Source organism: Peromyscus californicus, unplaced genomic scaffold, assembly GCF_007827085.1.
Source record: "Peromyscus californicus insignis strain IS unplaced genomic scaffold, ASM782708v3 Scaffold_6__1_contigs__length_162567912, whole genome shotgun sequence".
In the NCBI taxonomy this organism is placed as follows: Eukaryota; Metazoa; Chordata; class Mammalia; order Rodentia; family Cricetidae; genus Peromyscus; species Peromyscus californicus.
This window is the reverse complement of record NW_026294584.1, coordinates 41,356,047-41,370,944: the sequence shown is the minus strand read 5'-3', so window position 1 is coordinate 41,370,944 and position 14,898 is coordinate 41,356,047. Positions and strand designations below refer to the sequence as shown.

Genomic DNA, 14,898 nt, shown 5'->3' with positions numbered 1-14,898 from the left:
CTGGCCAGACCCTGGTGACTGATTACTCACCAGCACGCTGACAGGTCACTAGAAGCTGAGGAACCAACTATTAAGAGCAAGAAATTGATCGTGTACGGAGACGGGATAACAAGTCAGGTTTGCACTGGTGGAGAAGGAAGTTACACACACACAGGCTGGAAGAACACACAGTTGGGATCAGAAACAAAAGATGGACAGACATCCATGTCACACGTGTATTTCCTACTTCCATCTACTAAGAGGGCATGACAACCTGATGTCCAGATTCTGCTTTCTAAAAACTTCTCTGCTAAAAACAGCAAAAACTCCTTGAAAAACTGCTGACTCTAGGTTTGGGTCAGGAAAAGATCAGTCTCAGCCAGGAATGTGTGGCTGTGACCAAAAGCTTAAAAGGACAATGGTAACATACTTGATCGTTTCGATAAAGTGGCCTGCTTAAGAGTACTGCCATGGGCCAAAATTGGTGCAACTTGAAAATCAAAATAATAGGGGCTGAAAGAGATGGCTCAGTGGCTGAGAGCATTCACTCCAGAGGACTCAGAAGTCAGTTCTCAGCACCCACACGACAGCTCACAACTATCTGGAACTCCAGTTCCAGAGGATCCAATACCCTCACATATACATACATGCAGGCAAAACACCAATGCACATAAAATAAAAGGAAATAAACCATAAAAGGAAAATGGATCTTAAAAAAAAAAAAAAGAAGAAAATCAAAATAATAGTAATAGACCAACTCATTGGACAAATAAATGAGTGAACGAATGCAGAACAGAGTTCTGGAGTGAAACTACTAACTGTAGGATCAATGGTAAAATTAGGAATTTGTTATTTGTCAACAATCACAGTGATAACACACTCAAGCAAGAATTCTGAAAGTGGAGCACCAGAATCCCCAAATCAATACAGGTCATTCAGCCACTGTTCTTGCTTAGCCATCAAACAGATGGGAAAACCCAACTGCTGAAAACACACAGACCTTGGTTGTAGGACACAGAGAAATCAATCTGGAACTGACCTGAGAACTCCCTCCCTGACGGCCAGCTTTCATAATGCCAACAGGTGCTATGCAGGCTAGGAAGAGAGAAAAGTCATCAATGGTATTCACCCAGTGGTGACTCCGAGCAAGACGCAACCAATGGTACTTGCCAGTCAAGATGTGAGCTTGCTCCTCCTGCTACCATATCTGCTGCTTCCTAGCTATAATAGACTCTTGTCCCTCTGGAACTGTAAGTCTAAATAAACTCCTGTCTACAATTTCACTGACCATGACATTTTATCACAGCAATAAAAAAAATGAACTAATACAAGGCCTGAGCCAAATGTGATAGTGACACCTATGAACATTGCTTAGGGGACTAGGGCAGATGACCTCTAATCTCAACATTTGGGGAAATGCAGGGGGTTCACTAATAATTTACTACATAACTAGATTTTGTTTTTCCTAAGGTTTCCTCCTGCTGTCCCTATGCTCTAGCTGTTGTCTGCAGTGTGTGCTGTGTAAAGCACAGGGCTAAGCAACAAGAGTCTTTCCAAGTGGAGGAACCAGCAGAGACTATTACAAAACCAGTCAGACTGCAAGCATTTAACAACTTGGTTGTATGACTTCGACCAACCATAGCCATGGAAAGAAGAGAAGGAAAAATGACTGCTGAACCCCATCACCTTTCAAGAGATGTTAGAGAATAAGTGAGCAAGGTAATGATGCTCAGAAAGCCTCTGCAGATTACAGACTGGCGACATTACAAAGTTCACCAGAAACGCAGCTCCTCATGCTGCACCAGACCTATGAATCAGAATCTGCATCCAACGGGCTCCCCAGGGGACTGCATAATAATGAAGTTTGAGGTGTGCTGTCCATTAACTCCCACCCTAAATGTCTGGCTTGGTAATTCTCCAGCAAACAGAGCTTAAACTGTTTTCTCAGCGATGCCTTCCCAATGCATAGAAGTCTGAAGCTCTGCACTCCTCCCTCACAGAAGTGAAGACAATATGGATCAGTCTGTAACTGCTAGTATTAGTCTTCCTCTGGGCTGTGAGGTCTGTGGGTGCAAATGACCACGTCTACCTTGTTCACCAAGGTAGGCCCAGGGCACAGAACATGACCAAAGACTAAGCTTTTTTGCTGTTGTTAATCTTACAGTCAGTACTGGATTCTAGAAAGTGAGAGCGAAAACCATTAACACACGCTTGTCCTTAAACAGTTCATAAGTTTACAGAATTTCTGCAGAAGCTAACACGAACCTAAGGACAGTAACACTCACTTCTACTCCTCTATCAAATGTTCTCCAAGGCCCCCACTCCCTCACCATGACTGGCAGGCAATCTAAGCATCTAGTTGTCCTTTTCTGGTTCCTCCACCCCAGGGGTCCCCTGGCACAGCCCTCTCCCTCTGCCTCTAACAACTCCAACTTCCCTGAGCATCACTTCGCTCTCCCCCAGGAAGTTCATGCTATTTTTGGCACTGTGTTCTCCAGCTGCTTCCTTCAGTGCTCTCATCAGATGTCCGATTTCCCTTGTTACCTCCTTCAAGAGTGTCTTGCCTAACTCATTTCTAACCACTCAATTGATTTATTTCCTGTGAGCTGTCAAGTCTACTCTATTTTCAACAGAAACCACTCAAATCTATATCCCTGACCACTTTGGAGAATCTCCTAATTAACTGTTCAATATTCAATTGTCTGCCCACTTTCTTCAGTCACTTCCCATATCCCCAGAAGGGATAGTTGGTGTCTGAGCAAATGCTATCATCTCTTCTCTAATTATATTCCCCAGGATTTTTGTATTTGTTCTTGATTAGTAGACAAGAGTCTCTCCGATTTACAACCCAAAGCCTGTATCCAAACACCATGGTAATAAATGTGTACCTAAATGCCTAAGCTGACAGCAAAAAAGAGTAATAGTCTTTACTTTTCAACTCACTGAGAAACATAAAGGAATGGGCACAGAACACAACGGATGGGGGATACGCAGAGGAAAAGGAATAATCAAGCTTAGGCCACCATCAATCAAGCTGGATCGGTCTTCCATAAACTCAAACACCAATCCCACCTTCCCACACTTAGACTGAAGTTGCAGAAGTTAGCCTATTTTATATAATGGAATACAATGCAGACTCAGATTTTTTGTTGTCATTTTGCTTTGTTTTTAAGATTTATTCTTTTTTTTAAGATTTGTTTATTTTTTTTAGGTATACAGCATATATGACTGCAGGCCAGAAGAGGGAGCCAGATCTCATTACAGATGGTTGTGAGCCACCATGTGGTTGCTGGGAATTTAACTCAGGACCTCTGGAAGAGGAGTCAGTGCTCTTAACCTCCGAGCCATCTCTCCAGCCCAAGATTTATTCTTCTTTTATGTATACTAGTGTTTTGCCTGGATGCATGCGCCATATGCATGCTTGGTGCCCTTAGAGACCAAAAGAGGGTGACAGATTCCCTGGAACACGAGTTACAGACAATTGTTAGCCATCATGCATGTGCTTATAATCGAACCCAGTGCTCTTAATCAATGAGCAATCTCTCTAGCCGAGTTTACCTAGAATAGAACCTTATCATTTGCCTCAGGATGTGGCCAGATACCATAAAAGGCAAAATGAATAAAGTTTACAACTTTCAACCCCACCTACCAACCTAAGGGAACGGTGCTAATGACTAAAATTTATGAATGAATGAATGAATGAATGAATGAATGAATGAATGAATATATACATATACATACATACATAAAGTGGCTGGAAACATAACTCAGTTGGTAAGCCCTGTGTCTGATCAGTAAGTGTGGCTGGACGCACCTATAATCCCAGCACTTGGGCTCAATGTTATCCTTGGCGTTGGTAAGCCCTGTGTCTGATTAGTAAGTGTGGCTGGACACACCTGTAATCCCAGCACTTGGGCTCAATGTTATCCTTGGCTAGCCTGGGCTACATGAGACTCTACCTTAAAAATGTTAGTAGATTGCATTTACTATGCAAGCATGAGGACCGAAGTTTAGATCCCAACACTAATGTAAAAACCTGATAAAGGTGACTGGAGAGAGATGGCTCAGTGGCTAGGTGCACTGGCTGCTCTTCAATTAAACCTGTGTTAAATTCCCAGCATCCACATGGCAGCTCACAAACACATCTGTGTAATTCCAGTCCCAAGGAATCGGATGCTCTCTTCTTACTCAAGGGCACCAGGCAAGTATATGGTGCACAAACATGCATGTAGGCAAAACATCCATACACATAAAATAAACAGTTAAAAATAAACAGATAAAAAACAAAAAGCCAGGAATAGCAGCTCCACAAACCCAGATTCCAGAGCTCTCTAGTTACCCATTCTCGCTGAAAAAACGATCAAGTTCAGTAAGAGATTCTGTCTCAAAATATAAGATGGCAAATGATAGAGGGAGATTCTAGATAGGGACATTAGGCACCTACTAGAGCATGTGCACATGTATGCACATACAGGAGGGCAAAATTTGAGACAAGGTCTTGCTATGCTTCCCAAGCTGGTCTCCAACTCCTGGGCTTAAGTAATCCTCCAGCCTCAGCCTCCTTAGTAGCTGAGTTTTATAAGCTTGTGCCACCAGATCCACATGCTCTAAAACCCTTGACTAAAATCTGACGAGCTTCCAGGCTGCTGAACAGAGAGAGGTGCTGAGAGAGCGGCATGTCGTGAGAGAGCATGAAGCTCTATGTATCCCCACCTGCTCACACTGCCCTATCCATCTCCTCACCTGGATGTGCATCTGTACCTACCCTAGAAGCATCTTTAATAAACCAGCAAATGTCTCTCTAGACTCTGTGAGATGTCTTAGCAAATTACTGAAAGGGAGGAGGACACTGGTTTGTAGTTGGTTGGGACATACAAGTTACAACCTAGAACTCGTGATTGGTATCTGAAGAGTTTCTCTTGTGAAAATAGGTATTGTGGGACCTGACACTATCTCCAGGTAAATGATGTCAGAAGTGAATAAGACATCCACTTGGCAACTTGAGGGAGGTGGGGCTGTGTGGGAAATAACCCACACAGCTGTCACAATAAGGTTCTGTGTTGACTCTAAGAGCAGACAGAGAAAAGAGGGGCTATTTTCCCTTTCCAAGTACTTTCTAGAATACAGCTTCAGCCTGCATTATGCATCTTGAGTAACGGATCAAGGATTGTCCTCATATATATTCTGTATATATGTCCAAGGTGTTTCAGATCTGGGCACACGTGTGTAGCAAAAGTGGAAGATTTACTTCTTGTCAAATTATGTACTATCACTGCACAAACAGGAAGCAGTTCTCCAAAGACCATGGTCACCTTGGTAAATCCACAGAAAATACTCCTATTGGGCAAAAAAACTTGGAGGCAGTAGTGGTGAGAAGGGTAGAAAAATCTGGAATACCACTCCAGGGCTCCTCAGCTAACTGAGCCTCTATGTCCACCCCACCCCACCCCAACCCCCACCCCCCGCCCGAGACAGAGTTTCTCCATGTAACAGTCCTGGCTGTCCTGGAACTCGCTCTGCAGACCAGGCTGGCCTCAAACTCACAGAGATCGACCTGCCTCTGCCTCCCAAGTGCTGGGATTAAAAGCATGGCTCCAGCCCACTTTCTTTAACTCAACCAATTCCAGGGCCCAGATTCAGACAGAAGTACAGTAGGCAAATCCCAATCCAGGGCAGGAGAGGGAAAAGCTGCTGTGTTCCTAGCCACGCCAGGCATCTCTTAATTTCTCAATCACAGCACTGCTTTCATCCTGTCCCTGAGCAAAATGTACTGCACCCAACACCTGACCACCATCAAATGACAGAAGGGGCTAGAGGACCTTTGTACCACATACAGCCAAATGAACCAGAGAGAGGTTCTGGAATCTGGTAAAGAAATGGAAGTCCATGCATGGACTCTTCTTCGTTTCTGTCAAGGTATGTGCAATTTTCTTAAAACACACAGCAATAAAAGACACTAGATTAGCCGGGCGGTGGTGGCGCACGCCTTTAATCCCAGCACTCGGAGGCAGAGGCAGGAGGATCTCTGTGAGTTCGAGGCCAGCCTGGTCTACCAAGTGAGTTCCAGGAAAGGCGCAAAACTACAGAGAAACCCTGTCTCGAAAAACCAAAAAAAAAAAAAAAAAAAAAAAAGACACTAGATTATTGAACACATTATTCAGTGAATCACCTCTGAAGAACACTGAATGCTTATTTTTGCTTTATGTACAGGGTACAATGAGGGAAGAAGTACATCAACTTGTATGTTACCTACAAGTATTAAGTTCTTCTAACTTAATTTCCAGGTTATTTGGAAACATTCCCTATTTGAAATGCTGACTGTCAATATTAGATCTCAAAATAAAATACAAATCACAAACCTACCACAGACTTGTCAGTCTTTTATTGATGAATTAGCACATCATTCAGGACTCTTCTTACCCTTAAAGTCCTGGGCAAAGTGTCAGAAAGGAATAAAAATGCAAGTCCCTCACCATTTAACTGTTCCTGGCTTCCCCCACAGACATGCTGCTACTCCACTTTTCAAAAGAACTCCTAAGAATTCAATTAAAATTCTTATTCCTCTACCCAGAGCTGGAAGGCCTATGACTAATACAAGGGCAGAGGAGCCTTAACCAAGGGCTGACCTGTGCCCTAGAGAGAGCCCACGGGAGGTCTGGAGAGATTCTACAGCTCTCACCAGAGAGGAGTTTAACAAAGTAACTTAGCTTTTAAGTAATAGAAGCAGCCCCCAGCCTCTGGGATGTAAAAGGGCTGACGTGCCAAGAGCAATAATACAAGTAATTACTGCATACCGAATAACAGATCCCGGTGGGAACCCAGCACTCAGGTAGGTTCTGGTCTCTACCCTGCAATATACATAGAGGAATAGCATATACTATTTTTCTCATTAAGGCCTAGGACAGTACCCTAATGGGTAAAAAGATAAATTTTACTTGACACAATGATTATGTTTTGGGTTGTTGCCCAAATAAAAATGTTTCAGGTATTAAGGCTATAAGACAATGAAGTCCTTGGGACAGAATTCATGAGGCTGAACACTCACTGACATCACATGAGTGTATTTCAGGAACTGAAGCAAAAGCTTTGAAGGCCCTTTTGCTCTCTTTTCTCCAGTACAAACGTCCACCCTCGGTCCTGCTCACCTCTGAGGATTTCTGCCTGTACCTCACCAGTTCACCTGGCCCTGCCTCTGTCAAATGTCTGTCCCTTACACTATATTCTCTGGAAAGACATCTTAAAACCAACCACAACTAAGACGTGACTTTTCCAACCCATCTGACTTCTAAGAAAGCACGAACATTTAAATTCACAGGTTCCTCTTTCCACTACAAGCAAAGCTGCTTCCCTCCAGTTAGCAGCAACCACATGAGGCCAACAGCAAAACCTCCCAGTCCAAAGCTTTGGCCCAAATCACACAGAGCCCTGGGTGTCAAGCCTAGACTACTTGTCTCCCAAAGGACTCTCAGCCACACAACCCCCTTTCTATCAGGCCATCCCAGGGGGACTCAGAGCCCAGCTACACCGTTGGTGCTGCTCTCTGGGAGCTACACCATCACATCGTCTCCTGTACCTGTTCTCCTGAGTTGACCCTCATCACTCAGATCAGGCCAACAGGCTGCTACTAATAATTATGCCAAGACAACAGGGACAAAGCCTGGCGGTCTTGGGTAGACTGTGATAGAAACTATGCTGTCTTTAAGTGGTTCTGAAGTCAGGTACCATCTATGCACAGAATAGATTTCTGCTAAATGAACACATTTCTCATCCCTGGAAGTTGGAAACAAAAACCAGGAATCCCCAACTAAATCTGAATTCTTTAGCTCTCCCTTAAAACAAAGGAAATATTAAATGTTTTAGACTATAGAGGAAATTGTGTTCTGAAATATCCCAACTTCACTTCTGGCAAGTGTTTTTTGTGGGAATGAGGGGCACATGGGACAAGAGCCCAGAAGAGAAAATCTCTGCCTGCTGTATCTTAGCCTGCCCACTGCACCCATGTCACCAGCTCCTAGTACCTGTACACACACGGCACATTTCCTTACCTCAAGGTGCTTCATCTCTCCTAGAAGCAGTTCAGTGAATAGCATGTCTGAACTCAGGTCACACATCTGCCAGTTACCACTATGACAGGGACCCCTAGAATTTTAAGATTCACAGACTAGTAATGTCTCCCTGAGCTCCAAAAGCGAAGAACAAGCCAGGCATGGTAGCATACTCCTATAACCTCAGCACTCTGAAGGCTAAGGCAGGAAGATCACCAGTTTGGGGCCAGCCTGGGCTACAGGGCAAGATACAATTTCAATGTTATAATACATACAAAAATTATCAGATACCATGATCCTTTACTTCAAAGACTCCAATGGCTCCACTAGAAACTCTTACATTTAACAAGATACTATTTCAGTGTTATAATACATACAAAAATTATCAGATAACATGATCCTTCACTTCAAAGACTCTAATGGCTCCACCAGAAACTCTGACATTTAACAAGCACTTTCATAGAACTGCTGAATATAAAATCAACATATAAAAATCAGCAGCTTTCCATTCGGAGTAGGTGTCATTTCTGTTGTTTAGTCTGTGTATCTGTTTTTAGATCCCAGGCCTGCCTGAAACTCAAATGTGTCCAAGGACGACCTTGTATTTCTAGTCCTCCTATCTCCACTTCCCAAGTGCTGGCATTAGGGGCACGTGGTATCACACCCAATTTATGGGGTACTGGGGCTCAACCCACAACTTCCCACGTTAAATAAACTCTATATCAACTATATCTATATCAACTGAGCTACAAACTCAACTTTTCTCCCAATAACAAACTTGCTGATAAATAAATCACGAAAAACAGGCGGTGGTGGTGCACGCCTTTAATCCCAGCACTTGGGAGGCAGAGGCAGGCAGATCTCTGTGAGTTCGAGGCCAGCCTGGGCTACTAAGTGAGTTCCAGGACAGCCAAGGCTACAAAGAGAAACTCTGTCCCGAAAAACCAAAAAGAAATGAGGAAAAATTAATCTCATTCACAACAGCTTCCAAAAAAGGCGAAAGAAAGGCGAGCACCCCACCCAGCATCATCGAGCTGAGATGGAGGTGTTTCTCATGGCTTGGCAGACCACCTCCTTCACCAGTGCCTAGGAGCCGAGTACCATGTCCACAAAACACATAGATGAGGGCATCTTTGGGGGCCACCTGATGCTCTTCAAGGACTACTGGCTCCTCCATGACAGAAGTGGCTTCCGCAGACAGCATGGCCACAGGCTTTAGGCGCAGTACATGAGAAAATAATGCTTTAAGGTCCCCAGCACTGAGCCTTCTTCAGCCTCTCAAGCTTCCTAAAGTGATGAAGCCTCAGGACTCTGGGGGTAGTGCCAAAGACTAGGCTTATGCAGTGAGGCCCTCAGGACTACCTCAAGAGGCCTGTTCTCCCCCATAGAGGATATCCGAGTGTCTTCCAGGCTGTTGCCTCTTTCTCTGTGCCCTCCTTCCCAACTGCAGGCATCTGCTCTCCCTCCCCCCAGGAAAGGTTCTGCTTCCCATACTTCTCTTCAGACTCTTACTTCCTAGGCTGTATGTTTGGCTGTCCAGCTGAGAACTTGGCCTAGCCTGCCCTTCAAAGACAGACAGCAGGAGACCTTGGCTGCCCTCAGGGCCAAGCCATTCCTACCAGCCAGCCACAAGGACAGGAAATGACTAAAAATCCTAGACCTGCCAGTCAGTCAAGCAAGTCACAAAATACCACCCCAACTTCCTGCCCAACCCCACCCCCAACACACACACACACACACACACACACACACACACACACACACACACACACGCACACGCACGCACACTCACAAGCCCACACTCACAGACAGGGGGCATTTGTTCGGCTCAAAGTCTTCCAAGTTGAAGGCCAAAGGCCAAAAACAGAAGTAGGCAGGAGCCAGTATCATGGCTGGGTTTGTGAAGCCTCCACTACCCACCCACCCCCACCTCCACAACCAAATCTCATACAGCTGTTTGGGGACTTGTGGTCAGAGGCAAAGCCAGGTCCTCTGCATTTACAAGCCTTGCCACACCTACAATAAAGTCTACAGATGTAAAGGGGGCAAAATACTAAATGATAAACTCCATCAAGGAAGTGAAAGAACTTCACAGGAAAAACTTAAAAGACCAAAATTGACATGGAAGAAACATCTATCATATTCCGGAACTGGGAGATTATTATGAAAATAGCTGTATTAACTGAAAGAAATCTACAGATTTAACTCAATCCCTACCCAAATTCAACTACATTCTTCAAAGAATTAGAAAAGGCAATCCGAAAAGTCACACGGACACACACAAGACTTCCAACACCACAGCGATCCTGACACCAATGCTGGGAGTGCCACCATGACACCTGACCTCATATTATCCTGGAATGCCAGAAGAGCTGGGAGGTAGTGTCACAAACAGTCACGGAGACCGGTGGAATGCAGGACACCGAAATAAACCCTTAGAGTTACAGCCATCTAATTTTCTACAACACTGTCAAAGACATTTTAGAAACAAAAACTCTTCAACTCCTGTTGCTAAGAAAACTAGATGCCCATGTGCAGAAGAATGATACTAGAGCCATACCTGCCATGTGGTACAAAACTCACTCAGAGTAAGCCCTGAAACTTTGAAACTACTAGATAAGTGATAATATATTCAGTCAAGTTCTTCCTGAAAACTCTAATAGCACAGAAAATAATCCCCAAAGACGGTAAGACTACATGAAATTGAAAAGCTTCTCCACCACAGAAGAAATAATCACCAGAGTGAATAGACAGCCAACAAAACAGAGAGGGAAAGTTCCTTGCCAACTATGCAAAACTGGGGATTAATGTCTAAGATGTATAAACCACAAAAGCAAACACCAAACCAGACATGGAGGCTACAAAGTGAGTTCAAAGCCAACCTGGGTCTGGGCCTGGGCCACATCAGACCCTGCCTCCAAAACACACATACAAATAACCAATCAATGCGTAAGCTAATAAAGAGACACTTTTCAAAAGAAGAAATACAAGAAGTCAGTAATTATTTGGAAGTGTTCCATATTCTTAGCCATCAGGGAAATGAAAATTAAAAACTGCTTTGAGATTCCATCTAACTTACAACCATGTTTGGAGGCAGCAGCCTGCAATCCCAGCACTTGCATGGTGGAAACAAAGGTCTTGAGTTCAAGGTCAACCTCAGCTACATCAGGCCTCAAAAAGGAGTAGGGAATTCTGGAGACATGGCTCAGTAATTAAGAGTGCTTGCTTACTCCTGCAAAGGAGTTTAGTTTCAGCACCCACATCAGAGGTTCCAGGGATATCTGAAACCCTCTTCTGGCCTCTGGGGCACCAGCACACACATGCACAGACACACATATCTCATAAATGAAAATAAAATAAATCCTTTTTTTTTTTTAAAGGAAACAAAAAACAAGAAATGATGGCAAGTATATTACCTTATCCACAGTTGGTGGGACAGTTGTGCAGTCAGCATGGAAACCAGCACAGAGGTTCCTCAAAGCCCCATAAGCCCCAGATATCCTACTCTTGATTACATGCCCAAATGACTCTAGGTCAACACACTACACAAACACTGGCACATTCCCATTTATTGTTGCACTATTCTAAGAAATGGAACCAGCTTACCTATATGTTCATAGATGAATGGCTAAGGAAAATGTGGATTATATACACAGTAGAATTTTATTCAACCATTGAAAAATAAACTAAAATCATGACATCTGGAGGAGGTGGATGGAACTAGAAATTATGTTAAGCAAAACAAGTCAGACTCAGAAAGACAAATATTGAATGTTTTCTCTCATATTCTGTGTGTGTGTGTGTGTGTGTGTGTGTGTGTGTGTGTGTGTGTGTGTAAGGGAGTGAGAGAGAGAAATGACACTGAGAAGAGGACCATGAGAGCAGAGGAAGAGAGCTGACGAGAGGTAGGTGTAAGAAAGAAGGTGATGGAATACCTGTGATGAAGCAGAAGTGGAGACTTTGGAGAAGAGAAGGGATCACAAGGTGGGGAAGTGGACCATAGAGGAGTGGGGAGAAGGGTGAGTATCATAAACAGAGCGAAGTATACTGCCACTCTGTGTGAAAATGCCATAATAAGGCATTACCTTGCATGCTAAATTTCAAAATTAATTTTAGGAAGGTAGCTTGGTGGTTAAGAGTGTTTCACGGGGTTGGAGAGACGGCTCAGCAGTTAAGAGCACTGGCTGCTCTTCCAGAGGACCCAGGTTTGATTGCCAGCACCCCAGCACCCACATGATGGCTCACAAGGGTCTGTAGCTCCAGTTCCAGGGAATCGGTCCCCCTCTTCTGGGCATTTGCATGTACACGGTGCACAGACATACATGTAAAACTTTCACACACATAAAATAATAAAATAAAAAAAGGTCTAAGTGTTTCCTGCTCCTCCAGGGGACCAAGTGTGGTTCCCAGCACCCACCCCAGGGTGCTCTAGCTCAAGGAGACCTCACACTCTTCTATACACCACAGGCTCTCCCTGTTGATGTTGCCACGCCTACCACAATTAACACACTAAGAATAAAAAACAAAACAAAACAAAAAAACACCTGTTTTTCTTGTGGATTCACACTAACACTTCTGATACCAAATTGTGGGAGGGGGGTCCCCACAACAATTCTCCGATTCTTTGCAGACACTCTTTGGGTTGCCCTGCCAATCAGTCCTGACATGCCTACTTGGACCTACTATCAAATCCCAAAAGTTAAGGGAGTGGTCCTACAAGTCCATCTGACTTCAGAAGTTTCTTCTGCCTCAGTTTCTCTTCTAATTGACCTGTCAGACACTGGAGTTCTCACAATCCTCTTCCCAGGTTTATTAACTTTTTTAAAAAACTTGAAACCTCTTCTGCTTACTTGATTACTGCACTTTAACAAAGTGAATCAACTCAGAACAGCCAGATGGAAGAAATTCATAGAGAAAGGCATGAGGGAAGGGTGTGGTTTCCACGCCACTCAACCAACACCTTCCATGTGTTCGCCAACTCTCAAGTCAACTCCCTATGTCACTTAGGGGAGGAAAGGGGGGTTGCATTATGCAGTCATAGCTGATTAACAACAAGTAAAACAACCAACAAAAAAAAGAAAAATTTAAAGAGAGCTAGGACTCTGGGGAGGTGGCAAACTGCTTGTCCAGCATGCATGAAGCCCAGGGTTTGATCCCCAGCACTACCTAAATCAGGAGTGGCAGGGGCAGGAAGACCCAAAACTCAAGGTTATCATCAGTACAGCCTGGGATTTTTTTTCTTTTTTGGTTTTTCCAGACAGGGTTTCTCCATGTAGTTTTGGTGCCTGTCCTGGAACTCACTCTGTAGACCAGGCTGGCCTTGAGCTGACAGAGATCCTCCTAGCTCTGTCTCCTGAGTGCTGGGATTAAAGGAGTGAGCCACCACTGCGTGGCCAGCCTGGGATTTAAAATATCCTCTGAAAGGGAGTGAAGGAGGAAAAACAGAGAGAGGAAGAGGAGGGGGGAGAGGAAAGGAGAGGAGAGGAGAGGAGAGGAGAGGAGAGGAGAGGAGAGGAGAGGAGAGGAGAGGAGAGGAGAGGAGAGGAGAGGAGGGGAGGGGAAGAAACATCCAGATCCCAAGAACAGAAAGTGGGAACTCAAAGTTGTCATATTTGTAAATGATACTAAAGACTTCTATAGCAATAATGTGCCAGGATTCTGGTGCCAAGTGATAGGAAGATCTCGGTAATCTATGCAAATACAAGGAAAAGTGGCAGATAAGTGCTAAAAGGAGCATATGGTCTAAATCAGGCACATAAAAGAACTTCTCAGCTGTCAGTGATAACCTAGGAATAGGCTCTGACAGTCACTGTAAATGGACCCTGATGACAGCCCAATACTGAACTGATTAAAAGCAATGCAGCATCCTGGGAGCTATTAAAACAAACACCAAAAGGGAATTCACTATCTTCCCTCATAAAATTCTGGCATACTCAACCCCACAAGTGTACTTATCTATCATGTGTCCTGACCCTTGAACTACATAAAATAGTTTCGGAGTAGAGCAAATCAGTGGCTCCCAAATGCCAGTCCCAGTCCTGTTCCAAACTGAACCTCTCAGAATCATGCAGAAAGGGCTTTTCTACATACAGATTCCCAGGCTTCCCAGATGCTAATTCAGTGCCTCACCAAGGTGGTCCCCATACAACGACCTGCTTAAAAAACCATGGGGATCCTTTTTCTAGCCTAAGATTTTTTCCTGAAAGGATTTAAGAAGGTTTTTCTATTTAAAAACAAAAACTGAAGTCTAGTAAGGTGGCACCTACCTATAACCCAAACTGAGGCAAGATTATGAGTTTCAGGCCAGACTGGACAACACAATGAGAAAAAATAACAAACAAACAAACTGAAAAGAAAAACCATGAGAGAAGTACCAAGAATTGGCAGGTGAAGGTGGGTTGGGAATGGAGCTCAAGGTAGGCATGCCTGGCCAGCATGCATGACTCTAGGTTCAATCCCAAGCATAAGAAAAATAGATAAAGATAATTCCTATACATAAAGTGAATGTGGGAAAATGTCTAGAAAAATAAGAGCTGACCTCCAGGCAAGGAGTCCCTCAATCAAAGACCTAGACAAAAGCAGACTCTTCCCTGAACAATTCCTCCAGTTCCTCGCTTACCCTTACTTTACAAATCAAGGCCTGCTGCTCCAGGAAAACATGAAGGCATTCAGAAGTAGATGGAAGACTGAATAGATAAAGCTGCTCAGAAGCAACCATGCACACCTGTTGATTCTGATTATCGAAAAGAAGCCAGCCCTCCCTTACTCTACCCAATTTCCATCCACACTACCATCCAATCATATAGCCCAGTACAATTCATATTCTTTAACCTGCCACACTAGAGAACTGTATCTCAACTAGTCCACCTTCTCT

The 14,898-nt window shown here is 44.0% G+C and overlaps 1 protein-coding gene across 1 annotated transcript in view; it reads right to left on the bottom strand.

Annotated features, from left to right (window-relative positions):
* Positions 1–14,898, bottom strand: part of Snd1 (staphylococcal nuclease and tudor domain containing 1) — a 421,942-nt gene that overhangs the window by 399,608 nt on the left and 7,436 nt on the right. The gene's annotated exons all lie outside the window — the stretch shown is intronic.